General features: G+C 37.3%; 1 protein-coding gene across 11 annotated transcripts in view; it reads right to left on the bottom strand.

The window, feature by feature from the left end:
• The window catches only part of mef2d (myocyte enhancer factor 2d), a 99268-nt gene extending 78499 nt beyond the window's left edge, over positions 1–20769 (bottom strand). For 10 of the 11 annotated variants that reach the window (XM_051721979.1, XM_051721987.1, XM_051721988.1 and 7 more), the window contains exon 1: positions 20535–20769. The gene's annotated coding sequence lies outside the window, so the exon portion shown is untranslated. Of the gene's footprint in view, positions 1–20336; positions 20489–20534 lie in introns of those variants that run through there. The other variant, XM_051721977.1, reaches the window with a different exon arrangement.
• Between the last annotated feature and the right edge of the window lie 687 nt (positions 20770–21456).

Genomic DNA, 21456 nt, shown 5'->3' with positions numbered 1-21456 from the left:
CAAATATTCCCATAAACACACTCCTAAACCTTGTGGAAAGCCTTCCCAGAAGAGTTGAAGCTGTTATAGCTGCAAAGGGTGGGCCGACGTCATATTAAACCCTATGGATTAAGAATGGGATGTCACTTAAGTTCATATGCGTCTAAAGGCAGATGAGCGAATACTTTTGGCAATATAGTGTATGTCTGAATCCACTATCAAGACCCGTTTACACTAACTACGATTGCCGAGTCACTCAGTATGTTTACATTGACTTTAAAAGTTCAATTTCAGTCGGACTAAAATGATAATTAGTTTTTTAAAATGTCGTAACGCTTGAGTCGGTCCGATTTTTCTGAAGTTGCACTAACGGCCTAGATAATGCAATTGTAGCTCAGCTTCATCCAGCATGTATACATGTTAATGGGACCACAACTGCCCGTGCTGTTGTGCAGTTGGTCTGAAAGAGGTGATGTGCGACATGTATTTAACACTCCCTTAGCTGATGTCCTTCCTCTAAATATTTGATTACAAATTGTTCATGTATACTTAGACAGACAGATGAAGACTGTAGCTAAACTATGCAAAAACCTGCTATAGCTCAATTTTAACTGCACATGTAAATTGTGAACGGCGCCATACACACTACGGCTGGGTAAAAATATTGATTGTTCGTTGCATCACAATCTTCATTTGAACGATCACGATATAGATTTTTAAATCCCAAGATCGATCTTTCACTCTATGTGGTAACCCTATATAATGCAAGTAATCACTCGCATTTGCAACCAAATCTCATGCTATGCGACAAAAAATGTCTATGATTGGCCAACTGGCTAGTAAATGTTCAGATTTCCCCTACCAGAGATTGAGTAGTAAGTTATTAGCACAGATGTCCTTTCACTTCGTTTTAAGAGTAAAAGTTTGGTTTAACTCATACTGTGTGTCCAACGATGAGATCCACAGATCTATATGTCATTGAAAAATGTCTCTTTTAATACCCTTTCTGTTTTTTACAGTCAGTTGTTGATTAAAAACAATAAAAAAAGAGAAACATTTCTAATCAATTCTAATCACACTTGGATGCACTAAAGAAATTATGCACGTCCTCTCTCATTATATACGCTTTCAGGCTGGTACCGCTAGTTCACACGTAAACACGTGTTCTACATATCAATGTAAATATTTGTAAAAAGTACAAATTATGCAAGTAAACAATAAAAATGTAACAAAAATATATATGCAACATAATAAATGCAATATCAAGACATTAATTGATGTATCAAAACTAATGATAAAATATAATTTGTAACATTTATATTTTCAAATTGTACCTAGAAGGGTTGCCTAAAAAGTTCCTTTATAATTAAGAGCATTAGCTGAGAGAGAGCATTTCTTTAATATGTAAGCAAAATGGACATTGTAACAGAAATGCACCCATGTGAATCAATATCGAATCGAATCAAGATAGTAATCGAAAGCTTGTGAATCAGAATTGAATCGAATCGGGAAATCTGTATCAATACCCAGCCCTATTACACAAAATCCAGTGAACTCTAAAGACAATTAACATTTAACAGATAAAGTATTCTTTAACTTGAATAAGATGACTGAGAAACTTTTTAATGAAGGAATTTGTTTATATGAATTGCTTACCATATTTAATAAACCTCTGAGTGGAACACAGCTCTACAGCATTCAATTAAATCTCTTATGGTAAGACTCCAGCGTAAACTAATTTTAAATGCTTTAGAATATGAATGAAAGTACAGGATTTTAATGGAAAGCATTTGTTACCATTTGGCCATCATTAAACAAATCAAACACAATTAGCATAAAATCAGTAAGAAGGTTGATTTCAAAGATTTTGACTGGAGGTGACGGCTGAAAAAACGTCAGTGGAAACAGAGCAAAGCACAATATCACTTTGTCACGTCTTTCCATATCCCTTTTCCCAGTAATGCACTGTCATAAAAGGACTGTCATACCAGGAACAGCTGTGTGCATGTGGCCTTTTAAACAGCCAGACCAAATAACAGAACAAGGACTGTATACACAACCTGTATGAGTTGATGACTGCAGTCAAACATCACTGTTACAAGCTTCTTCCAACGGTGCTTTAACATTTTAGAGTACAATGTCCCTCAGTAACAGCACAGACAAGAATTTGCAAAAGATTTTCAACATGATCCATCAAAACAAATATGCTATTCTCATCCCCTGATGAGATACATTTTCATTTGTTTTCAAAAAAGCAAAATTTACAAAAAAAATTTGAGTAGAATCTTCCATCTTGTTGCTCTCTCTAGTCATCTCCACACTGTAATTCAAAGAAACATGGTATCTCCCTGCCTAGACTGTCACAGCTAAAGATTAAGGGTCAAGAGAAGCTAGATGAGTCCTAACAGACAACGCAACCTGTTTGTCTTTGCCTAAGCCACTTCAGCTGCCACTCGAAAAGACTGTGCCACAATCTCAAATAATTTCCTCTGACCCTCAAAGGACTCTGAATAGTACACTCAGAATTCTTAAGCTCAGTTTTAAACCATGACTTATTCTGAATCGGTAAACCTAAACAGAGCAAATTTAGCATTTTCATCATAAACAAACCCAAACATTTTTTATGGATATTTGCATCATTTATGCTCTAAAATAGAGATAGATCTGTATATATGCAAGGTTGATTATTTGCAAAGCATTTAATTGTCCATTTTGAGATGGCTGATTACCAGTAGTAGTCAACTCGCCTAGGTTCAGTAGGGCTGAAAAAGAATAGCGGTTTTGAATTAATCACGATCTTCATTTGAATGATTCTGATATTGATTCTTAAAATCCTTAGATAAATCTTATACTTTTACTTTGAAGTTTTGGTTGTGTTATCTTTATCTGTTAAATTAATAACAATTAAACTGCCTAGTTTGGACCCTGTTTTTAATTTTTTTTTTATTAACATTTTCATAATGTACTAAGTTCCCTGCCTATAATTTACAGCATTGGCTGAGAGATAATTTTTTTCATATGTAAACAAAATGGACATTATAACTGAAATATACCCAAATAAACCAGAATCAAATTCTACTGAAATTGATTTGAGCTTGTGAATCTGAATCAAATCAAGTCTTGATACCAGCCCAAAGTGTCAGTTCCAAAATATACCAACAGCCATGTCAATGGAAATATATACAGTATATAATACAGTGCTGTGGAAAAGTATTTGCCCCCATCCTGATTTCTTCTGTTTTTGTGTATATCTCATACTAAATCGTTTCAAAAATTCTAACAAAATCAACATAAAACAAAGGCAATCTGAGTAAACACAAAATACAGTTTTTAAATGATAATGTTATTATTGAAGCAAAAAAGTTATCCAATACCAACTGGACCCGTGTGAAAAAGTATTTGCCCTAAGTTACCAAATCCCTAAATCTATGAAACTGCATTCATAATGGGGTTCAGCTGGACTAGACACACCCAGGCAAGATTACTGCCAGCCCTGTTCAATCAAATCAACACCTAAATAGAACTTTTTCATCAGCATGAAGTTGGCTAAAAGGTCTCATCCAGTAGCACACTATGTCAAGGTCAAAATAAATTTCTAGAAATGATGAGGGAAAAGGTGATTGAAATACATCAGTCTGGGAAGGGTTACAAAGCTATTTCAAAGGCTCTGGGACTCCAAAGAACTACAGTGAGAGCCATTATCTCCAATGGAGAACACTTGGCACAGTAGTGAACCTTCCCAGAAGTGGCCAACCTTCCAAAAGTCCTCCAAGAGCAAAGCGACGACTAATCCATGAAGTCACAAAAAAGCCAAGGACAACATCCAAGGAACTGCAGGCCTCTCTCCCAACAATAAAGGTCACTGTTCATGACTCCACTATCAGAAAGACTCTGGCCAAAAATGGCATCCATGGAAGAGTGGCAAGGCGAAAACCACTGCTAACCCTGAAGAACATTAACGCTCATCTGAATTTTGCCAAAACACACCTTGATGATCCTCAAACCTTTTGGGAGAATGTTCTGTGGACTGATGAGTCGAAAGTGGAACTGTTTGGAAGACAAGGGTCCCGTTACATTTGCCATAAATCAAACACAAAATTCCACAAAAAGAACATCATACAGTCAAGCATGTTGGTGGCAGTGTGATGGTGTGTGGATGCTTTGCTGCTTCAGGGCCAGGATAACATGATAACATGCAATAATTGAGGGAAACGTGAATTCTGCTCTCTACCAGAAAATCCTAAAGGAGAACTTATGGTCATCAGTCCGTGAGTTGAAGTTCAAGCACAACTAGATTATGCAGCAAGACAATGATCCAAAGCATAGGAGTAAGTCCACATCTGAATGGCTCAAAAGAAGCTAAATTTAAGTTTTGGAGTGACCTAGTCAAAGTCCTGACATGAACCCGATTGAGATGCTGTGGCAGGACCTTAAATGGGCAGTTCATGCTCGAAAACCCTCCAGTGTGGCTGAAGTAAAGCAGTTCTGCAAAGAAGGGTGGGCAAAATTCCACCACAGTGTTGTGAAAGACTGATCTCCAGTTATCGGAAGCGTTTGGTTGCAGTTGTTGCTGATATAGGTGGCACAACCAGGAAGCAGTTCATTTAAGGAAGCAGTTTGTTTTTCACATGGGTGATATAGGTGTTGGATAACTTTTTTGCTTCAATTATATATATATATATATATATATATATATATATATATATATATATATATATATATATATATATTTTTTTTTTTTTTTTTTGAAAACTGTATTTTGTGTTTACTCAGGTTGCCTTTGTTTTATGTTATATCTCATGTGAAGATCTAAAACAATTTAGTTAGAAAAATACACAAAAACCGAATAAATCAAGCTGGGGCAAATACTTTTCCACAGAACTGTGTTCTGTATATATATATATATATATATATATATATATATATATATATATATATATATATATATATTTGCTTTTGAATATTTTTACTGAATTTTTAGTAAATATTGTACAACAGTAAAATTTAAATGAAATTTTTTTTGGGGGGGAACTTTTCACATTTTCCTTTTAAACACAAATTTAGTCATGTACCATATAACATATGGTAGCTTTCCACAAGCAAGTTTCATGCATGCTATGTAGTCTATTAGACTGGAAATAGCAACAAGTTTCAGACCTCAACACTTGGTGCTCAAAACACGATGACAATAACAATAAAATATATATTATATATATATATATATATATATATATATATATATATATATATATATATATATATATATATATTTACACATATACATATATCATTTTTTTTATCATGAATGGGTAATTTTGAGTAGAACTTCAGATTTCACAAAACAAGAAGTTACCAAAAGTAACTACAAAATCAACAATAAAAGTGGTGTAAATAAACTTCAAAAGCAAGCTCATTAATTATTCAAGCCCAGTGCATGCTGGGAACACCAGCTTCAAAAAAGCTAATTAAAATGTACTTATTTTATTTACCTATGAAATGTACTCCAATTAGCGAATAAATATGACAAGATTTTCTACTTTATGATTGATACATGATGACGCATTTTAAGGATAAACAATCATAAATAATATTTACATATAAGCTAGATCATTAATTTTTACATATTTGAATTAAGTACAAATGTAGAATTTACTTAAAATGTTCAAGTTTCACTTAAAATAACTTATTCAATGTAGAAAGCACTTAATCTTTTCTGCTATATTTACTACACCACAAAAATATTTTTTTACGTGTGTAAAATAAATGTTACTTTAAATTCAGCAATTGTGTGTACATTATATTATTACATTATACATTACATTGTGTACATTAAATTGCATTATCTATATCAGCAAATTGGCCATTATGCTTTCTAGATATCGATATCGGTAATGGCCATTAAAAAATCCTATCCGTACCATTAGGCTAAAATGGTACAGTGTAAAAGTCAAGCATGAGCAATCTTTTAATTCTAGGTCACTGGTTATCCTATAAAAGAACATTAGGCAATGCAACAGAAAAACTACCAATGACAGAGCAGTTTTCATTTAGGCCTGGGTCTTCAGGACATTTGTAAATGTGAAACTCTGCTTCAGAATTGTAAATCTCGTTCTGGGAGCTGATATCATTCCAGTTTTCACGTGCTAGAATTATCATAGTCTAAACCAGCCAAGGAAACAAGCTCTAAACATCAGGGCCATTACCCTGTGAGACAAAGAATCATCAGCTGTCTGTAAGAGGTGATGTCTTGTCTTTGTGATGTTTTAGATTGTCTGGCGGGTTTAAGGACACCCAAGCAACTGTTGCTGCAGAGGGTGAGGAAAGATGGGGCTTGGGTGTTAAATAAACAAATACTCAAAAGGTAAGCTAATGTGCTCAGCTCCTGTTGCCATCCTACTGAACACTTCACTCATTGGAACTCTCTCAAACACTCACACACACACTTCTCAGAAACAGCTGACGTTTCAACAGGCAACAGCTGACAGGCTACAGGTGGGAAGGGCACAACCACTTTAACCCTATACAACCCCCAACCCCCATGCACACACCCTTTTTCTCATCCCGAAGCTAAGCTTTAACACACAGCAACACACACTGGCACACCTGTTAGTAGCGCACAGGAACTGTGATAAACCCTTCCTCCGCCACAGGTTTATTTCTGATTTTGGCCCCCCGTTTGCCTCACTCTTTCTATTTCCTCAGCACAGTGAGTCTCCGTGTTCTGCCAGTGTCTTTGATAATCTCAGTAAATGTTTCTGTTCACTGTGCAGTAAGCCAAATGTTCTGATTGTTTCGTAAATCTGGTTTGGTCCCTGTAATTGATTAAGTAAGAATATAGAGGTGAAAAACGTGGAGCACTCTGGAGTTCAGAAGTGATAGAAATGATCGCTGCAATAATTGCAGGATTCCCCCCCAACTTTAAAACATTTCACACTGATCGAAATCCAGTGAAAACTGCATGGCTAAAATTAACACTTAAATACATAGACCAACAATTCAAAATCAGTATCTGCATCTTTTTTTATGTACATATGTGTCAGATGGAAGTCTTTGTACCCCCTGGATTATTTATCTGTTGAGTACTCGAGTAAACAAAATGATCAAAATGCCCTTCCAGTTTTGCCAATTTTATTGATAGTAGGTATAGTAAAAAAAAAAAAAGGACAGGAAAGGGAATTGGGAAATGGTGCAAGTCAGACTCAAACTTGAGTCACTTGCATGAGCACACTCTCAATGCATCAGAGCTTGTGCACTTACCGCCAGGCCATGGCTCTAATTAAAGGTGCTATATGTAAGATTGACAACAAGCGTTTGAAATGGGTACTGCAGTCCAAATTCAAAATATTGGAGAGTTGTCTGCCCTGCCCCAGACTCGAAGCTCATGCGGGTTGCCAGATTGTTGACACGCAAATTAGCCAACTCAGCATTTTAAAGGATTTCTGGGCTTTAAGCTGTCTCCATCTTCCAAAGGCATCTCCAGTATTTATCCTTGTTTTACTACACCTCTGGTCATGGTGGTTTTCAGACAGATGGCAAGGCATTTTAGGTCAGGTGGAATTTGTTATCTCTGATCCAGTTTGTTTGCTGTCTTCCATGGCTGCAGCATGCAGTGTTGTTTGTCTGTAAACTTATTTAAATCTGGCAATGGACGGGATCACACAGGCCAAAACATAAACAGAAATTCCGGCCCGGAATGGAAACTTCAAAGCCAGATATACTGGCAGTAGCATTTGTTACCGGAGAAGCCAGTATTTCAACTTAGCATGTTTCCTAATTCTCTAATGACATATTATGGTCATTTTATGATTTAGTACAGTAAAAATATAACATATAGCACCTTTAAGTCAAATTGTCAAAAAACAAAGTCACACAGAACAACTCAAAAGCGGACAGTAAATGAACATCACGAGAGAGTCACACATAGACTAAATGAAATCAAGCTCTTTTACAACCCTCAAAAACACATTTGGTTTTGGCACTTAAAAGATAACACTAGAGAAGAAGAATACAGGAGAATAAAAATAAAGGTAAGTGCTGCCCGCTGTCCTCAAGGCGGACTGTAGGAGTGCTTATGTAACATTTGAATAATATAAACATTGGCTTTAATCCCCAGAGGAAACACGTAGTGGTTAAGATTTGTAAAATCCTTGCTGAAGGCAGCTAACAGAAAAGATGCATAAACATTCACATGTACGTCTGTATGGGACAACAGAAGGAGAGAGCTGAGGAAAATAGCTTGTCAATTAATTGATTAAAGGGATAGTTCATCCAAAAATTAGAATTCCGTTTAAAAAAAGAAGTTGGGCAGAATATTAGCCTCAGTCACCTTTCACTTTCATTTTATGGAAAAAAAAAAAAAAAAAAGATGCACTGAAAGTGAATGATGACTGAGGCCAATGTTCTGCCCAACATCATCTTTTGTGTTTGGAACAAATAAATGAGTAAATGATGACAGAATTTTCATTTTTGGGGGAACTATCCCTTTCACTCTACAAAACAAAACTTAACATTAACATGACGTAATTCTTTACACCTCTATAAATAAATATCTTGTGCAGGAATCTGATTGGCTGACCAGGCTTTGTTGTTATTTGTGCACAATTGCATTCAGAGCTCCATCTGAGAGAAGCATGCAATCTCGCATGAGTAAACACTCACAAACTCACTCACACAAATTGTGTCACATATGAAGGAGAAAGAAGGGATTTTTTTTTTTTCTGTGATGTTCCTCCTCCCTATCTGGCATATTTCCCAGATCTCCATACTGCTGCCTGCATCTCCTGTGATGAGAAGAGGCCAGCCAGCAATCTTCCATTAAAACATGGCGGTGATCTGCCATACTGAGCTTAAAGAGCGAACGGGACAATGTTTGCAGATGGCCTTAGACAAGAACCACAGCTGTACTGCCATATAACTGTGGTGCCCCATGAGAGCGAGACAGAGAGAAGCAAGTATAGCAGAATAAAGAAAAACAGAACTACATGTGCAGTTAGAAAAAGAAAGAGCATTGGCAAGAAATCAGATCAAAAGGCTGAAGTAAGAAAGAAAGAACAGGAGCGAGTGAGAGATGCAGGGCTGTTTGGTTTCAGCACTTGGCTCCAACACATGTTGTTTCAGCTGTGCGGGACTGATGACCAACCCTTGCTCTCATGCCACTGTAACCCCTTTATATCGGCCATTCTCCAACACAAGCAACACAAGGCTGTGCTATTGTGCAGTCTGTTTAGGGTAACAGCAACAAACACAACCTAACATGACGTGATTGACATGACTGGACGGTTCAGTAACCCCAATAAGCATCTGTGATTTTTGTTTTGTAACTTGAAAGATCTTCAAAGGATTTTGCAATACAAGTTACACTAGTGCTGTACTACAGATCCTATCCTTAGATGGTGACTAGATTTTAAACGATCAAGATGCTAAAAGTATACACTGGCAGCCAAAAGTTTGGAATAATGTCAGATTTTGCTCTTATGGAAAGAAATTGGTACTTTTATTCACCAAAGTGGCATTCAACTGATCACAATGTTTAGTCAGGGCATTAATAACATGAATTACTATTACAATTAAAAAAAAAAAAAAAAAAAATCAGAACTTCTTAAACTACTTCAAAGAGTTCTCATCAAAACATCCTCCACATGCAGCAATGACAGCTTTGCAGATCCTTGGCATTCTAGCTGTCAGTTTGTCCAGATACTCAGGTGACATTTCACCCCACGCTTCCTGTAGCACTTGCCATAGATGTGGCTGTCTTGTTGGGCACTTCTCATGTACCTTACAGTCTAGCTGATCCCACAAAAGCTCAATGGGGTTAAGATCCATAACACTCTTTTCCAATTATCTGTTGTCCAGTGTCTGTGTTTCTTTGCCCACTCTAACATTTTCTTTTTGATTTTCTGTTTCAAAAGTGGCTTTTTCTCTGCAATTCTTCCCATAAGGCCTGCACCCCTAAGTCTTCTCTTTACTGTTGTACATGAAATTGGTGTTGAGCGGGTAGAATTCAATGAAGCTGTCAGCTGAGGACATGTGAGGCTTCTATTTCTCAATCTAGAGACTCTGATGTACTTATCCTCTTGTTTAGTTGTACATCTGGCCTTCCACATCTCTTTCTGTCCTTGTTAGAGCCAATTGTCCTTTGCCTTTACAGACTGTAGTGTACACCTTTATATGAAATCTTCAGTTTTTTTGGCAATTTCATTGTATAGCCTTCATTCCTCAAAACAATGATTGACTGATGAGTTTCTAGAGAAAGCGGTTTCTTTTTTGCCATTTTTGACCTAATATTGACCTTAAGACATACCAGTCTATTGCATTCTGTGGCAACTCAAAAACAAATACAAAGTTAAGCTTCATTTAATGAACCAAATAGCTTTCAACTGTGTTTGATATAATGGCAAGTGATTTTCTAGTACCAAATGAGCAATTAACATGATTACTCAAGGATAAGGTGTTGGATTGATGGCTGCTGGAAATGGAGTATGTCTAGATATGATCAAAAATGACTTTTTTAAATAGTGATGGTGCTGTTTTTTACATCAGTTATGTCCTGACTATACTTTGTGATCAGTTGAATGACACTTTGGTGAATTAAAGTACCGATTTCCTTCAGATACAGCAAAATCTGTACATTATTCCAAACTTTTGGCTGCCAGTGTAGTTGAAAAAATGAAATTGCTTTCTTTCTTCAGTGGAACACAAAAGGAGATGTTAGTCTCAGTCACCATTCACTTTCATTGCATCTTTTTTTCCATACATAGAAGGTGAAAGGGGACTGAGGCTAACATTCTGCCTAACATCTCTTTTTGAGTTCCACAGAAGAAAGTCATTTCATTATTGGTTTGGAACAACATTAAGGTGAGTAAATTATGAACACATTTTATTTTTAGGTAAACTATCCTTTTAACTACTTGTTTTCAACCAGTGCCAAGTTAGATTGTACCTTTAAATAGATTTGTTAAAACTGTACAAACATTTCAACAATCTGAGTTTACGTTTCACTGATTGTGTTATGAATGCCTCGTGAGTGCACTGTAAATCCTAATAAGTTAGCAGAACTTAAAAAAATAGAGACAATCGGTTACATCAAATTTAAATTAATAAACTAAAGTTTAAGTTAATAGAACTTTCAGATTTTGATTTTGTGCTACACATGCATGTTAATTGCTCTTAACTAGAAATATTGAGCGAACTAACTCATTTGATGGCACTTTAAATATAACTCGTTGGCTGAACTTAAAATTACCATGTAATTACCTAGCTAGCTAGTCCTAGCTAGAACTACCGTAGCTAACACAGTGACTGCTAGCATGCAAAAAGCACACTATACTTTGATTAGCATAGCAATTGCTCAAAGACTAAAGCAATGTACTGCAGAAAAATCTTTAATTACATCTGTCCTTGACCAAAGCTAAAGCTCCACCATTCATCATAATGGTAACCTCCAAAAACTTTAACATAACAGCAACTCTTCTTTTTATTTATTTTTATTTTATTTTATCCCCTTTTCTCCCAATTTGGAATGCCCAATTCCCACTACTTAGTAGGTCCTCATGCTGGCATGGTTACTCACCTCAAATCGGGTGGCAGAGGACAAGTCTCAGTTGCCTCCACTTCTGAGACCGTCAATCCACGCATATTATCACGTGGCTCGCTGTGCATGACACCGCGGAGACTCACAGCACGGGAGACTCATGCTACTCTCCGTGATCCACGCACAACTTACCACGCGCCCCACTGAGAGCGAGAACCGTATTCGCGACCACGAAGAAGTTACCCCATGTGACTTTACCCTCCCTAGCAACCGGGCCAATTTGGTTGCTTAGGAGACCTGGCTGGAGTCACTCAGCACACCCTGGATTCGATCTCACGACTCCAGGGGTGGTAGTCAGTGTCAATACTCGCTGAGCTACCCAGGCCCCCCACAGCAACTCTTCGAAATAACTCAACAAAACATTAAACACTAACAAGTCTCCCCCTTAACATTCATCCTGTACAAAGACACATTATATAACACTTTATTTGAACATTTACTCTCCCTGTCGAGTGCCATCCAAAGCATGCTGGGAAATAGAAATCCCTGCCCAGTTTCAGTTAAATACACATTTCTGTAAATTTAAAGTGACAAGTTCATTAAACTCAAAACAATAAAACAATTCAGGTTACATAAAATGTGTCAGTTTCGTGAACTCAAATACTCAAAAGGTTAATTTCTTTAACTAATTTGTATGATTACATTTTTCCCTACTCAAAACAATTAATTATTTTGAGCATTTGGGTTTACAGTGTGTGTTAAGCATTAGAAAGCGTACTAATAGGAAGAATAGAGGAGTAGTTCCTGTTATTTTTGTCTTTATATGAACGTGGGATTCAAATAATCAGGATTTTATTCTCCTTTGACTTCTTCACCACCCCGCAGAATCAGGTACAAGGTTGCCGCAAATGTGTTCCCAAGGGAAATATTTGCATAGTTACACTTGATGAGACTGACAGGATGACAGTGAGTTCTCTAATTTGTTCTTAAAAAACGCATGCACACAAACCTTGACACTGACAGAGAGCTGATGGGTAATCTGCCTATTACAACACATATGGAAATTGAAACTAAAAGACAGGTGACTGGAAAATACTGGCTATATTTTCATTCAGTCATTTAGCAGATGCTTTCATCCAAAACACAACATAAGAAATATGTCATACAAAAGTAAACATTATCTGCAGTATCAAACTGCCAAGTTCTAAAAGTAGCTAGATAAGTACATCTTATAGACTTAATGCAATAAAGTCCAGAAAAAATACAAAACTGCTCTGGGCTGTTACTCTTTAAGAACATCTGTTTATTAATAAACAAAAGATAAAAAATTATACAGGATTGTTCACCCTGAAAGAGAAAATGCTGTGAGAAGCTACACTATCACAGCCAATCAGAGCATATTTGATGAAGTGTGTGTATCAGGATTTTGGACCAGTAAGATTTCACTTTGACTATGCTGAACAAACATTAAACAAGCAACCACCAAAGTGTCACGATCACTAGGGATGGGAATCATAAGGAATTGAATTGAACAATACCGGTTTTAATTCCTATTATGGTTCCTTAATGAGTACATTTAAAAAAAAATGTTTACTTTTGTATAAGACATACACTATATTGCCAAAAGTATTCGCTCACCCATCCAAATAATTGAATTCAGGTGTTCAAATCACTTCCATGGCCACAGGTGTATAAAATGAAGCACCTAGGCATGCAGACTGCTTCTACAAACATTTGTGAAAGAATGGGCCGCTCTCAGGAGCTCAGTGAATTCCAGCGTGGTACTGTGATAGGATGCCACCAGTGCAACAAGTCCAGTCGTGAAATTTCCTCGCTACTAAATATTCCACAGTCAACTGTCAGTGGTATTATAACAAAGTGGAAGTGATTGGGAATGACAACAACTCAGCCACGAAGTGGTAGGCCACGTAAAATGACAGAGCGGGGTCAGCGGATGCTGAGGCGCATAGTGTGCAGAGGTCGCCAACTTTCTGCAGAGTCAATCGCTACAGACCTCCAAAGTTCATGTGGCCTTCAGATTAGCTCAAGAACAGTGCGTAGAGAGCTTCATGGAATGGGTTTCCATGGCCGAGCAGCTGCATCCAAGCCATACATCACCAAGTGCAATGCAAAGCGTCGGATGCAGTGGTGTAAAGCACGCCGCCACTGGACTCTAGAGCAGTGGAGACGCGTTCTCTGGAGTGACGAATCACGCTTCTCCATCTGGCAATCTGATGGACAAGTCTGGGTTTGGCGGTTGCCAGGAGAACGGTACTTGTCTGACTGCATTGTGCCAACTGTGAAGTTTGGTGGAGGGGGGAATATGGTGTGGGGTTGTTTTTCAGGAGCTGGGCTTGGCCCCTTAGTTCCAGTGAAAGGAACTCTGAATGCTTCAGCATACCAAGAGATTTTTGACAATTCCATGCTCCCAACTTTGTGGGAACAGTTTGGGGATGGCCCCTTCCTGTTCCAACATGACTGCGCACCAGTGCACAAAGCAAGGTCCATAAAGACATGGATGAGCGAGTTTGGTGTGGAAGAACTTGACTGGCCTGCACAGAGTCCTGACCTCAACCAGATAGAGCACCTTTGGGATGAATTAGAGCGAAGACTGTGAGCCAGGCCTTCTCGTCCTACATCAGTGTCTGACCTCACAAATGCGCTTCTGGAAGAATGGTCAAATATTCCCATAAACACACTCCTAAACCTTGTGGAAAGCCTTCCCAGAAGAGTTGAAGCTGTTATAGCTGCAAAGGGTGGGCCGACGTCATATTAAACCCTATGGATTAAGAATGGGATGTCACTTAAGTTCATATGCATCTAAAGGCAGATGAGCGAATACTTTTGGCAATATAGTGTATTTGGAAATAAGAAATGCCATTCTCACTGGATTTACGACCTACTGGCTTCAGCAGTTTTGCCTACATTTGTTGGGAATCGGGCTACATTGGTTGTTGTGTTTCACGCAGTAGATGGCGTATCAGCGCCGCTAAATATCAATGCAGGAGAAATGTACAGAGTATTTTAGTACAGTGTTCCATTCGCACAGGTGGAAGAATACTCGTTTGCAAACCATTAACATATCCAGAAATCATTAATATCATTTGGTTCCGATATTTTTTAAATATGGAACTAGTTGTGAAAAAGAACCAGTTCTCGGTTCTCTACCCTAGCGATCACAGCTGGTTAGGACAAAAACCCAGATTTACATGAAAGAGATTATTGCTTGCATGCCTGGTTTGGAGATGGTTAGGAAATGTGCTGCCTTTATCTTCATCCTGAAACATGCACATACATTTTGTGTACTGTATGTGGATATCAGAACCGCATTTAACTTATGTAGGTCTTGGCCTGTGCTAACCTCTGATCCCACGAACACACATGGTGGGTTTTATGCAATTGGATATTTTCACCACTAACACTTATTCAAGGGGAAATACAGGGAAAACCCCTAATAAAATCAACGAATAATCGCCATCATCATACAAGTTAAAAATAATCAAAATATCCACACAAACGGACATGAAAGAAGTAGCCATTCACCATATTTAGAAGATAAATTCTTACATACACCTTCCAAAAGATTACTCCTAAACTTAAAATAAACTAAATTTAATTCTGCAGTTTCTCATTTATTCTTTTAAGTGCACACCCAGAATAAGGTCAACACACATCATTTTAACTTGAGGGTATTTTTTTAAGACATTCAGTACTATTGATGACATAATTATATATTTTAAACTCAATCAAATATGTCTGATTTATGATTTGTAAATCAGTATCATTGGGACTGCGAAAAAAAAAAAAGTCAAATCATGACAGACGTCTGGCTGCACTGTAAACTGCCTGCATCCATTAATAAAGTATTGAAGTGTTCACCAGCATCTAGCGCATTTAGCGTCTTGCTTAATAAAATGATTAAAAGATGTTCACCTGAAATAAACATGAGGACCAATTATTCATACTCGCTGTACATCCTACATTTATAATCGACCTTATTCACAGTATCGCCATATTTGAGTGTTTGATTGTATGGCCCCATTTACACCCGGCATTAACATGTGTTTCATATTCGGATAGTATCTGGATATTCTTTAGCTGGATTGCATTTACACCTTGCACTCAAATGTGTCTCCACTGTGATTGGATAGAGAGCCGATCAAAGTTACCTGCACAAAATGGAAAACGCTACTTACAGTACACATTACATTTACATCAGAGGCGGTAACTAACAATTTTATGTCATTAGGGAATTTTAAAAACACTGATGGATAATTTAGATGCTGTTCATCACTTTAAAAGTCAGGGGTTTTCCTTCTTTAAAAATTGTTTGGCAGTCGCCACAGCTAAATTTCGGGTCGCCAAAGAAAATTCATGCTAAAATGAATCTGAAACACATGAGTGATGCCTGGTTTCACTTGAGTGTTGTAAGAGCCATACAGTGATCAGAAAACAGGAGAGAGACATGAGCAAGTGGGGTTTTGAGAAGACAAAAAAAATATTCCATGTGTATTCCAAGGGAATAGTTTATAGTATATTGTTCATTGTTTGGGTGACAAGACTGCAAGACAGCAGTGTCTATTGTGTTCTTTACATTGCAATGGCAGAGTAAACAGAAAAAATCAAGAAACTGCAACACAGTGCCTTAACAACGAATGACTGAAGCATAACCTCATCACATAATTAACTACTTTTGTAGTTGTATCTGGAAATCCATTTGTATTAACACCTTCTTTGAATATGGTCAGAATCCATCTCTGACCACCTCCGAATGTGGTTTCAGTGATCCGATCACGATTCTGATAAAAATGCCTGTTGGGTGCATTTACACCTGGCATTTAATGTGATCAAGTGCAATCCTCTCACAGATAAAAAAAAAGATGGTGGTCTTTTTAAGGGGCACGTACAGCTGCTCTCTCCTCCAGTACACTAGTGCTTCAACACTGAATTAACCACCCTGTGCTTTAGACCTTGTTTGGACAGCAAAAACCAGTCCAGGGATCTTGTGGCTTTAGGGGAAATTTGGCAAATTCATGCAGTCTGTGAGAGATGGAGTTGGGTAACACTTTATAATTAACTTCATTAATAATATTAATAATTATTATTACATTATACAATGCTTAATGCATTATAATGCATTACTCAGGTATAATGCTGTTGATCTGGGGGAGAGTTCAGGTATCTGAATCGGGAAAGAAAAAGTGGTATTGGTGCATCACTAATGTTAATGAGTTTATTTAAAGTTACCATAAAGAGTTACCGTGTCTTTAGTAAAATAAAATACAAAATAGTGGAAGCAATAACTTTCAACTGTGTCCTTCTAAAGCCTCTGATACTATAGCATCATTTGAAAAACCTGAATATGTCAGCTAACATGTCAAAACCCTTTTTTTTTTTTAAATGCGAAACTATGATTGCTTGTCAAAAACCCATAAACCCATCCTGAACTTGTCTCGTCTCTGGTGGAAAAGGGTTGCCCTTATCTTCAGTGGTCTCTTTTCATACTGCTCATTACAATAATTGAAGTTTAACCCCTTGATCAGCAGATGATGGCTCAATTAAGATCTTGTTGGAGGAGAAAATAACACAGGGAAGGTGGTCTTTGCTCTTTCTGAGGGCTTTAGCACTTTACTGTGCCTACTCCACCAACTAAACAGCCAGTAAGGACACAGAGGCCATTTTGAACAGGAAAGGGCAGGGAAGGGCTTTTTTTTCCCTATGATACTTAATTTAATCAGCAGCGCTATGACCTTAAAAGTGGATTTGTTTTCAATCAGATGTTGGCCAATATCAGATGCTGCTGATCAAGGACAAAATTATTATTGATTGCAGAAAAAGGTTTTCCAATAACTGTGGGTCTGTGGCTGTCACCTAACAAAGAGTCTCACAACGCCAGCAGCATAGTATGCCCGCTACATGCGCTACAATATGTTCTGACTAAAATAATTCTGACTTCATTAACATAATGATGTAATCAGGTGGTGAAAAGAGGTTCTCTCACCTTACAGAGCACATTACACACCATTCTCTCCAGTACAGGGTTTTTGACCCAAAACAAATTTCTGAATACTTGCAGTTACAGCTTGGGAGAGGCCAAAGGCCACAGACTTTGAGTGGAAATGGATAAAAACAAAAATTTAAAAATTAAAAAAAATCTGACATAATTTACTCACTCTGATGTTGTTCCAAAACCCTTTAAATTACTTTCGTATGCAAAACACAAACGATGTTTAAATTAATATACTGGTTTGTCTTTTCAATACAATGGCAGTTGATAGCGACTAATTTATCAAAAGTATCATAAAAGTAGTCCACGTGACTACTGTGTTATATTCCAAATCTTCTAAAGACATATGATAGGCTTTGGCAAGAAACAGCCTGAAATTTAAATGTTTTTTAGAGAAAATATGAGTATATGAGAGCAATGCATTTGAACGAGCTTCTCTCATGCCGTTCTCATGAACATGCAACGGACGTCAATATTTTAATTTACAGTTTGATACTTTTGGGTACTTTAAGCTTTAAAGTGAGTCAATATCAATTGCCATTTTGCTAAAAAAGAAAAACCGGTATATATTTTTTGTGTTCTGTTTAAGAAAGAAAGTCATACAGGTTTGGAACGACATTTAGTGTTCATGTGTCATCTCATCACAACAAAAACATTTTGTGAACAGCAGCCAAAGTGCACAGGCTAATCATTTCCATGCATGGAACTCAAATGTTCCAATCAGTAAGCAGCGCTATCACACAAAAGGAACAGCACTGTTTACAGCAGGGGTTTTCAAACTTTTTGATGCCAAGGACCCCCGATTATGATGATCCCCTGCGAGGGACCACCCTCCAAAAAAGACAGTCATATATTTTCATGTGTAAAGACCTGTTTATAGTGTGTGAAAAAAGTATAATATTATAAAGACATAATATGTTGTTTAAAAAAAAAATAATTGAATAACTTGATTTATATAGTCATTGTACTAAAGCCAAAATAAATGATAAAAAAATATTATCTGAAAAATAAAAATAAACATTTATAAAGGTGACCACATGTCTTGTTTCTATCCACTATCAGATTACTGTTAAATGTAGGCTATAAACCTGAAGAAAAAAATGTTCAATTCTAATGAAATCTATTGTTAGTCCTTAGAAAGCAGAATGAAACTGTAAAAATGTCAGTTTTCATAAATGTTTACTTGTATACATTTTGACCCCCTTGCAGCCCCTTATGGAGTCCCTTAGAGGACAGGACGGGATTTGTTTGTCTGAAAATAGTTTTGCGTGCCCTTGCAATAAGTTTTGCATTCCCCCGCAATAGTTTTGCGTTCCCTCGTAACATTTACCATGGTTTTACTATGATAACTATATTTTAACCTTGATATTCGCAGTAAAACCATAGTAATAATAGAGGAAAATTAAAACTGGTAATAAAAATCATAATTTTGTGGTTATTATGATTTTAATACAAATACCATGGTATTTGTAATAAAACCATTGTTGCCACAAAACTAATCATGGTTAATCTATAGTAAAACCATCATGTCTTTATGGACACAGTACAGCCTACTGTATTCAAACCGTGGTTTCCCCCCAAAAAACATGGTTACTTACTTTTAATAGTTACTACGATATTACTATAGAAAACTATGCTTACTACAGTCCACAATATTACTAAAATAAAACAATAGTTAAACTACGGTATTTGATTAGTAAAACCATAATAACTACAAAAGTATTATTTTTATTACCAAAGTTTTTGTTTTCCTGTATCATCACTATATGGTTACTGTAGTAAAACCATGGTATATTTATTGCAAGGGAACGCAAAACTTATTATGAGTGCACACAAAACTATTTCAGAAAAAAAAATCCCCACCCTGTCCTCTAATGGGCCCCATACCTCCTTGCGGCCCCCTGGGGTTCCCGGACCTGTTTGAAAACCCCTGGTTTTACATAATGTTTTTTGTCATGTATTTGCTTTTTGCTGCATTAAAACATCAGTGGTACATTTGTATGCCTAAAAGAAGTCTTTTCTCTCTGTGTCTGTTATTGGTACCCCAGGAGAGGACATTACAGCAATTGAGTCCCTGCTGGGAATCACGACGGCACTGTACCTGTCTGCATGACCCTAGACATTCAGCTCATGATGAGATACAGCCTAAAATGAGAGCTGGAATAATGAAGCCACCAATGTGCAAAGTCACTTTTCACTGACAACTCAGCCTTTAGAAACTTTGGGCCAAAATATCTGTATAGGAGACTGAGTTCACACTTTCACAAATTGTGGAATGGCATGTTTTCTCTGAATTCTTAACGAGAAAAATGCATGTTGTTATTGCATAACAAAGAGAGAAGAGAGAGAAGGTGGTGTCGCAGAACTGCGTAGGTTAAACCAAACTTTTGTTTGGAGTCCGTGAGCAGGATCAACCAAACTTGATATGCGAGCAGCTTCAGTGCTGAAAAAATTAATTCCATTTTAACAAACATCAATTATCCCCCCCCCCCAAAAAACCTTGCATCAGTAAATGATTTATACAGAACACAACATACCACAAGCGGTCTTGTAGTGTAATGCAAAGTGAGCTGAAATTTGCGCGACTGCTTCAAAATCACGTTGGCATTTCGGACAGCGACAAAATCTGACAGCCCGTCTGAAGAAGCACCACAACAACAACGAATAACGTCATATCTCAGTAAATCACGATTTAAAATGATCCACTAAGGATAAGGTAGGTATTTACTCAAAAGGACAGTAACTGTGCGCGGTTTTTATCCTTGTATCCTTGCCACCCAATTGATTATCAAAAGCCTAGTCTGAACCTCCAGATCTCACCAGCTTCCATTTCAGACGCGAGTTTTCCCCCTTCTGGTGCTGTACAATAACTCACGCGACGGCGTCTGCGTGCGCGTGAAAGCGAAAGAACCATCATTTTGGCGATTTTTTGTTGTTGTTGTTTTTTTTATTGATTCAGAGAGGTGGCGGATCATTCGGCACTGCCAGAGCTTCAGCTGGATGAGACGATCGACTTACCCGGAGCAGCTACTAGATCCACATCTGTGCGATAAACACCAGGTTTCTTACTGCCCGAAAACACTTAAAACAAGTGTAATGAAGATCAAACCAGGCAAGGAAATAAAAGGCGCCGAACAGATGTCAGCAATAATACGTGCAATCCTTAACTCCTATTCGGGGTAATTATTTTGCCCGTACAGTCGAAAACCTCCATGTACAAAGTGTCCTATCCACCATGACTGGCAATGCACTATGATGGATGGATATGTGGCCAATCAGAGATGAGCTTTGAGTGTGGCAGCAGAATGAGTGGGCGGGGTTAAGGTAGTAGGAAGCGATCACGCTGAAGCGCTTTATGTATTCATCCGCCTCCCCATATTAATGGAAAAAAATCCTGTGAATTCCTTTCCTTGTTTACATTTTAGAGCTGGAAGGTAATAATGACTTTTTTATATGGTCGGACTATACGTTTGAAATACTCTCAATATATATGTCGCGAAAAAGCCCTCAGTGTGACTGTGCATTGAAATGCTACGCGATATTAAACCCATATTTTATTATTTATCAGATGCACAAGGTTACGTCAGCGAGTACATTGTGTTTTAGTTTTTTTTTTTTCTCCAAAGCACGTAATACGTCAATCAATCATAACTGGAGCTGCATTCGTGCATTATATTTTGACATCATTTGACAGCCATAAAATCCATTCATTATATAATAAATAATTAATGATTTGAACGAAATATTATATGTTTATATTATTTGACCAGATTTATTTAGTGGTTTTTACTCGAGTAAGAATCGGGGAGAATCAAATAAAAGCATGGAAGGTCCTATATTACGTGGAGGGATATAGTGTTTACAGACGGAATGGTAGTGATGCAGGCGAAGAAGATAAATGCCAGAGTGCAGTAAGTGAGTTTAAAGTGAGTTAAAACTG

This window comes from Myxocyprinus asiaticus, chromosome 16, assembly GCF_019703515.2.
Source record: "Myxocyprinus asiaticus isolate MX2 ecotype Aquarium Trade chromosome 16, UBuf_Myxa_2, whole genome shotgun sequence".
Lineage (NCBI taxonomy): Eukaryota > Metazoa > Chordata > Actinopteri > Cypriniformes > Catostomidae > Myxocyprinus > Myxocyprinus asiaticus.
Note: the sequence above shows the minus strand (reverse complement) of the source record. Positions and strands in the feature narration are given on the sequence as shown.